Source organism: Halyomorpha halys, unplaced genomic scaffold (assembly GCF_000696795.3).
Source record: "Halyomorpha halys isolate HHAL.00 unplaced genomic scaffold, Hhal_1.1 Scaffold654.1, whole genome shotgun sequence".
NCBI lineage: Eukaryota > Metazoa > Arthropoda > Insecta > Hemiptera > Pentatomidae > Halyomorpha > Halyomorpha halys.
The window spans coordinates 83,601-91,034 of NW_027108478.1; the positions used below are offsets into that span (position 1 = coordinate 83,601).

Below are 7,434 nucleotides of genomic sequence, written 5' to 3' on the forward strand. Positions count from 1 at the left end.
TATATATATATATTTTTCAGTTTTATTATGTTATAGTAATTATGTTCAATTATTTAGAATATGATAACAAAATTCGGCAGTTCATTTATTTTATTTTCAACACTATTCAAGGTTGGGTAAAGGTTCCTTTTGAACCTCTATCCATTGTAACAGTATTGTATAAGTTTACGAGAACTGTTAGTAAACTAGTGGGGGGAGTTATGGCCTGAGCCAGCTGTTAATTCAATGTCAGCAGACAAAGAGCCAGATCAGCTGATTGAATGATACATAATGATGTTTGGAAGAATGGTTTGTTTTGGTTTTGTATTGTCTATTTATATTTAGTCTTATAAATTATGTCTGATGTGTTAGAGCTTGGAGTAACATAAATTTAATTAGAGGAGAAGATGGTCGGTGATGCAGTCAACAAATAAACAAAAACTCATTTATTTGTGCCAACATTATGATCTGAATTTCAGGCCCTTCATTAGGACTATATAAAAATATATATATATATTTTTTATTATTTTAAACACTACTTACATATCTTATAATGTTAAGTCCATTACTCATCATTTACATTTTCTTCCGCACCTTTTATTATGTTTATTTCTTCAACACATTGTCTTTTAATTTTTCATAATTTATTTTGTATAATTCTTACTTCAATAATATTATATTTCATCTTCTATTGTTATAAATCTACTGTCATCTACTTCTATTATTATTAACCAACTACTTTCGACTTTATTCATTGTTATATATACATATTTCCAAATGTGTTTGTTTATTATTTATTTTCTTTTATTTTCATGTTTCTCTAAGTGATGGTTGTTATCTATTTTTTGTTTTTTTAGCCCTGATGAAGGCCTGAAATTCAGGTCGAAAATTTGGCACAAATAAATAAGCTTTTGTTTATTCGCTGACCACATTCCTCATCATCTCCTCATATTAATCTATGGTCAATTATTATTACTTTAACATGAATTTAAATTTTGTACATATGACTTTTTGTTGATAGCCCAATTCTTATAATTTTCTATAGTGATTATTTCTTTTAAATTTTGCTTGAAGACATTTTTTCCCAATGTATGATTTTTGGCATATCAAATTTGAATTTATTTCCTGGTTGTCTGAAATGTGTGGAGAGAGCAGTGTGGTCAGGTTTGTTAGCGTTTTTTGTTATGGAGCTATAGCTATATTTGTGTTGATATACCCTTCTTTTGAAATACTGTTTTTAAGTTCCAAAATAAGCTTTTCTATCTTCTTCTTTTCGTCATCTTCACAGAGAATTTCGTACACTATATTAGATTGAAGCTCTATTTTCTCTTTGTCTTTCGTAATAGTGTGAAGTTTGGATTAAGTGGTAATGTTTTTGAATGTAATAGCATTATCATTTTTGTTTTTGATATTGTTTAAGGTTTTTGATATCCTCTCTGAGATTGTTGGTATATATGGAATTGTGCAGTATCTTATATGGTTCATTTCTTGGGGTTTAGGTTGTAATAGTGTAAGTTATTTATTAGAACAATTGGAAAACTTGTTCATGAGGGAACCCATTTGCTAACGGAAGATCTACTTCTTTATTTTCTGTTTTTACTATATTTTCTCTATTTTGGTAGTTGAAAGAAGTTAATTTTCATGTCCGGTTTAACTAAATTTTTAGAGATATTGATTCTGTATCTTTTTGGACACTGGCTGGTATAATGTATATGTCTTCCAAAGTGGATGGGTTTTTGACACCATTTTGTTTCTATTTCCTTGTTTGAATTCCTAATCAAAAGTACTTCTAACAATGATATTTTGATTTCTATTTAGAATTCTATGATTAAATTTAATTTGGAAAAATTGTTAAATTCACTAAATATTATTTCTTATTCGTTATTCTTGGTTGGTATCACAATTATTATATCGTCAATAAATTTATACATAACTGGTATATGAAATGGAATTTTGGGTATCAATTTACCTAATAAATCTTCTAAATAAATATCTGCTAAAATCAGGGCAATATGAAATCCCATGTATATGTATTGAACAATTATGATGCGTCCAATGTAACTAGTTTGTATTCTGGTGACATTTGAGTGCTAGTGATATTATTTTAGGAAATCAAAGGAGTCTTTAAGTTGTATTTTTTGGGGGGCAATATGCTTTAATATATCAACTAGATATTTTGATAACTTATATATTGGGGAATTCCAGAATGAAACTATTTGTCTGACTGGGTTTCCTTCTTTATAGTTTTTGTAACTGAATATAATTTTGGAGATGCTGGTGGATTTGCAAGCAGTTAGAAGTATGTTTATATTTACCTCTCATTTCATTCCAATCATTCTCTTCCACAATATTTTAAAAATAAATTCTGTATCACTAATAAGGGAAATCACAGTTTACTAGTTTGGTTCATAATTTATACAATGTTTAGGGCCGTGGAACAAGAACTACCACTTCATCTAAACTTTACACCATTACGAAAGACAAAGACAAAATAGAGCCACGGTCTAATATAGTGAACAAAATTTCTTGTGAAGAAAGCTGTGGAAAATCCTATACTGGAACTTCACAACAGTATCTCAAAAGAAGTTTATATCAACACAAATATAGCTATAGCTCCATAACAAAAAACGCTAACAAACCTGACCACACTGCTCTCACCACACATTTCAGACAAACAGGAAATAAATTCAAATTTGACACACCAAAAATCATACATCAGGAAAACAACTTCAAGTGAAATTTAAAAGAAATGATCACGATAGAAAAATATAAGAATCGGGCTATTAACAAAAAATAAGATGTACAAAATTTAAAATCATGTTACCCCAACCTCATAAACACATAAAACATAAATAACAACATCAATATAAATAGAAAAAATATATAATAGAAATAACAAACCAACTCCCGGTTAAGTTTTGGAAAAAGCAAAACAAACCCACATTTAATTTTCTCCATTTCACCCCTATTCAGTTCTGGAACAAACTTTGAGTTAGTTGTTTCACAGCAATGTGGAAAATACGATAAAATACAATTTAAGAAATATTTATAGTTAGTTATCTCAATTTATACTCTGTACAATGAAGGTTATTAATAATTAGTTGAAGAAATTCTTTTTTTTTATAAAAAAAAAAAAAATGATTTTTCATCATTTTTGTTCAATCATGATGATATAAACAGTGAAATTGTCTTTTTGGCTGATCTCCAAGATTCGCAAAAAAAAATAATATTTCAATACTAAACAATTATATATATCAACAGGTTAAAGGAAAGTTACAATTATCATAAATTAAGGTTACAGCTAGAACTGGAAACTTGACCTTAGAAAATGATCACGTAAAACATGATTAAAGAATAAAATATTACAATTCAAAAGAAAATACCTTAAAACTAATCCATCAGTCAATATGGCATCATAACAAGGCTAAACCATAAAGTCTGTAATGTATAAACAATTCAATCAGCTTTGTTCCTAATTCAAATACAAAAACACCACTAAAATTGCCATATAAATACAAAGAATATTTTTCCAACGAAGAAAAATGTTAATATATAGTAACAACATCAACGAAAGTCGTCATATTTTAACTTGTTTACGAAAGTTTACTGTCATGCAAAATGTTAAATTTTCAAAATTCTAAAATGAATAACTTTATTTAACAGAGTATGTAACGTAACTCCGAAAATCATAGTGAGAAAAACATATGAGGAGGTACTAGTGCCAATATCGAAAGTTTTAACACTCCTTCATATCATGCTTCCATCATTTTGATTTTCAGAAGTAAGTCCGATCTTCTGTGTTAGTTTCATCACTCTACCATGTCTAGGGGTTCGGTAAGTACATTAACAGTAATCATTTAGGTCCAAAGGTATTTAAGGTAGATATTGACAAATTATATGGCTTCTCTGATAAAATACAATTAATAGTCATACATCATATACTTGGATTAAGATCTGACGACTGAAATTTATGTCATGTGCTGAGCTGTTTGATTGCCATTCAATCTGGTTATCTTATTTTGGTGGATTCACTTATCCAAGGCTAAATGTTTTCGATATAATACCTCCTTATATTCCTCAATGATAGCACAGGATTCTGCTTCTAGAGCAGATTCTAGGCTAGAGCAACAGGTTTCAGTTGAGTATATTTATGATTCCCATTACTGCCCAGTTAATCTTAGGAAATGAATCACTCTTCAGTTATGGTGTTATTTCATTTACAGAGATTGCAAGCAATTAACAACCGTTTTGTCATTTTCTAGCCCTGTTACAAAGCTGAAGCTGAGGCTGAGTATTTTAAAAGTTAAATTTTTGAATCACGAAAACTAAGGTATTAAATGTTTGTCTGCTTCAGAAAATTATCAAGCAACTTTTCTTGAGGGCAGTAAAAACTTTAAAAAACCTATCCACTCTACTTTGATTTTCAAAAACTTTCGATAGTTAAATAGCAACATTTAGAGAATGATCTAAATATCATTTTTTTTTTTTTTTTTTTTTTTTTTTTTTTTTTTTTTTTTTTTTTTTTTTAATGATCTTACGGTTTTGCCTTGTATTAAAGGTCATTTTATGTGTGCTATTGTTTTTAATAACCGTCCGTTTAACGAGGTTAAGCAAGCTCCTAATCTTTAATTGCTCATTACCCAGAATCAAACATTCTTATCACCATCCCCATATCATTGTTAGTTCCTTATACTCCAACCTTAGATAAAATGCCGTTCATCGACAGTAGGCAAATGTGATCAATATCTACACAGATCTTCGCGTATTAGGAATAGCACAAGGATTTTAAAAATATCCATACTGTTACCTGAACTGAGAGCCTCAGTGAAAGACTTTCCTCTTGCCAGGTAGAATATGCGCTGGGAAAATTATTTGGGAAGATTAATTACATAAACATGTTTGAAATCTATGTTTAACAAATAAATTGTATGTATTATAAAGAAGCGAAATATAATGTATATATATATATATATATATATATATTTTTATCATTCATATATGATATGAACAGTCAGCTGACTATGAAGTACCAGCTTACTGTAAATCCCCCCGCCAGTTTACGAACAATCCTCGCGTATTCTCGTTCAGATTCCTCTAATCTATCACCACTCTGTATTTTTCAGTAGTATCACCTGGCGCGCTCTTCTTTTTAACCGCCCACAATGGACTATTGTATGGGGATTTACCATCAATGACTATTCCCTGGTGTTTTAAACTTTTGAGCTCTTCCCGGATGTCGTGGCGTAGCGCCGGCGGGAATCTCCTCTCTTTCACATATGTAACCTTATCTTCTTTTAGTATGATCTCATGAACTGTCTTCCCGGATGCCCCGAAATGTCTCCTTCTTTAAAAAAAATATCTTTATATTCCCTCTTAAGCCTCTGTCTCCAGTCCTCAGCCTGATTGATTACTCCAACCCAACCCCCTCGGTTTTTCTCTGTCGCTGACATTTGTACATTTTACCCTCAACTTAATTCTCCACTTCCTCTCGATATTCTTAAGCCAAGCACCCACCTTCCCTAGCAGGTCACATCCCACAATCACTTTGTATTCCCTCGGCATACTCCCTACGATATGCACCAGCAAGTTCTCTCTACTAAATCCCCACCGGGTCAAACCTATCTCTACCTCCCCCTCTACCACACAAGGGCCACCCAGGGTGATTAATTTACATTGAATTTTCTAGTGTGTCCTCCCTCCACTACACATTTTTTCTAAGGCTTCTCGGCACAAAATGGTGTTGGAACTGCCGGTGTCCACTAGGCACTTTACTCCTGCTATCTCTATTATAGGCAGACCGCCGCTCTTCTCCCTCACATTATAATTCAGCAGTGTACGGTCGCCCCTTCGCTGACAACCCCTTCAGATGTCTCGTGTCTTCCTCTCTCCAGTCCCTCGCCTCCATTCTCCTCTGTTCCCTCGTTTCCATCCTCTTGTTTCCATCTTGTCCCCTTGACTACCTCAGTTCCGTGGCTCCTTGACTTCTTCTTCGGTCTCTGAGGCTGCTGATGCTTCAGTAGATTCATCTGAAGATCTACTCAACCTACGGTGGCTTCTTCGTATTTGTTGGGCGTTGATCTCCATTGGTTCGCCCCAGCCCACATCTCTTTTTTGGTACATTGTATGGGCACTGTTTGGCTATGTGCTCCACATCCCCGCATTCAATGCATTTCGTGCGCGGGCAATGCGCCACTAAGTGCCCAATCTTTCCACAACCATGACACTTGCGGTTCTCCCACCGATTGTATTACTTCTGGGATTAGCTAGGCTTCTTCTGTTTTCTTGGCTCCTAGCTCTCTCTCTTCTACCCTCTCCATGTTATCTCCTCCTCCAATGGTTGGGCATGTTTCTGGGCCGTTGGTATTCTATCCTGGTCTACCTTGGCTCTTCTACTTCCATTTGGGCCTCCACTTCTCTAGCGCTTGTTTTAATGAGATCTTGGGCAATTTCTACAAACGAGCGCTCACTCGGAAATCCTTCCTTCTTCCCTAGCTCCTTTGCCAACTATACCTTTAGTACCAGGGATAAGAACTGCATCCAACCCTGCACCTGGATTGTTTCCATCATTTCGCAGAGTTTATCTTGTATTCTGTTAAAGCGTGTCAGGAGTTCAATGGCATATTGCCCACTATACTATTTTGGTTTTTTTGTCTCCCTGATCATCATAAATATGTCCTCTTCTGGGGGTCACCGTCCTCCTCCGAACGCCTTCTTTAGTCTTTCTTTGATGACCTTCCAGGGGGTCTCTTCATCTGCCTGAATCTGATTTAGGACACTTCTTTTTTACTCGGCAGACTACCGCTGCTTTCAGTGCTTTTGCATTCTCGTTATCCAGTACATCCTCCGATTTCTTCACTTCTATTCGCCCCATTAGGCGAACGCTCCCTTTTAAGAAATGATTTAATTCTCCGGTCTCTCCGGTGAATTTTTCTAGGTCCGACACTGCCTTCCTCAGGTCCTGGGCGGTTGCCGTACGGACCTTAATCCATTCAAGCGTCGTGGCATGAAATTGAGCTAAAGAGACTTCTGGTAGTGGCTGAATCTGCTCCGGAGGTAGGTTAGCTGTTGCTAAAGTTTGGTTGACTGCAGCTTGAGGTTGATTCATATTAGGGATGTGACATCGATGTTTTACCCAAAACATCGATGTTTTTAAGCCGATGTTTTTTCTACATCGATCTTTTACTTTCGATGTTTTACGTTTGTCCCAATTTTTAATTTTTTTTTTTTATCAACAATGTGGTGGGATAAAAAAGGACCTCCAATCATCACGCTAAAGACGTAATAAAGATAAATTACGACTAGAAAAACATCGATGTTTTAAAATATCTATGCTCAATATTAAAATATCATTGCAAACAAATCTTTTCCAAAAATCCATCGATGTTTTTGAACATTTCAGAAACATAAGGTCTGTTCTTATCATGCTCAGGCTAGTCAGAAGTGCTTTTTGTATCA

General features: G+C 34.0%; 1 protein-coding gene across 2 annotated transcripts in view; it reads right to left on the minus strand.

The window, feature by feature from the left end:
* Positions 1-3,503, minus strand: part of LOC106685060 (uncharacterized) — a 29,274-nt gene extending 25,771 nt beyond the window's left edge. The window contains exon 1 of one of the 2 annotated variants that reach the window (XM_067046822.1): positions 2,922-2,970. The gene's annotated coding sequence lies outside the window, so the exon portion shown is untranslated. Of the gene's footprint in view, positions 1-2,921; positions 2,971-3,362 lie in introns of those variants that run through there. The other variant, XM_014427540.3, reaches the window with a different exon arrangement.
* Between the last annotated feature and the right edge of the window lie 3,931 nt (positions 3,504-7,434).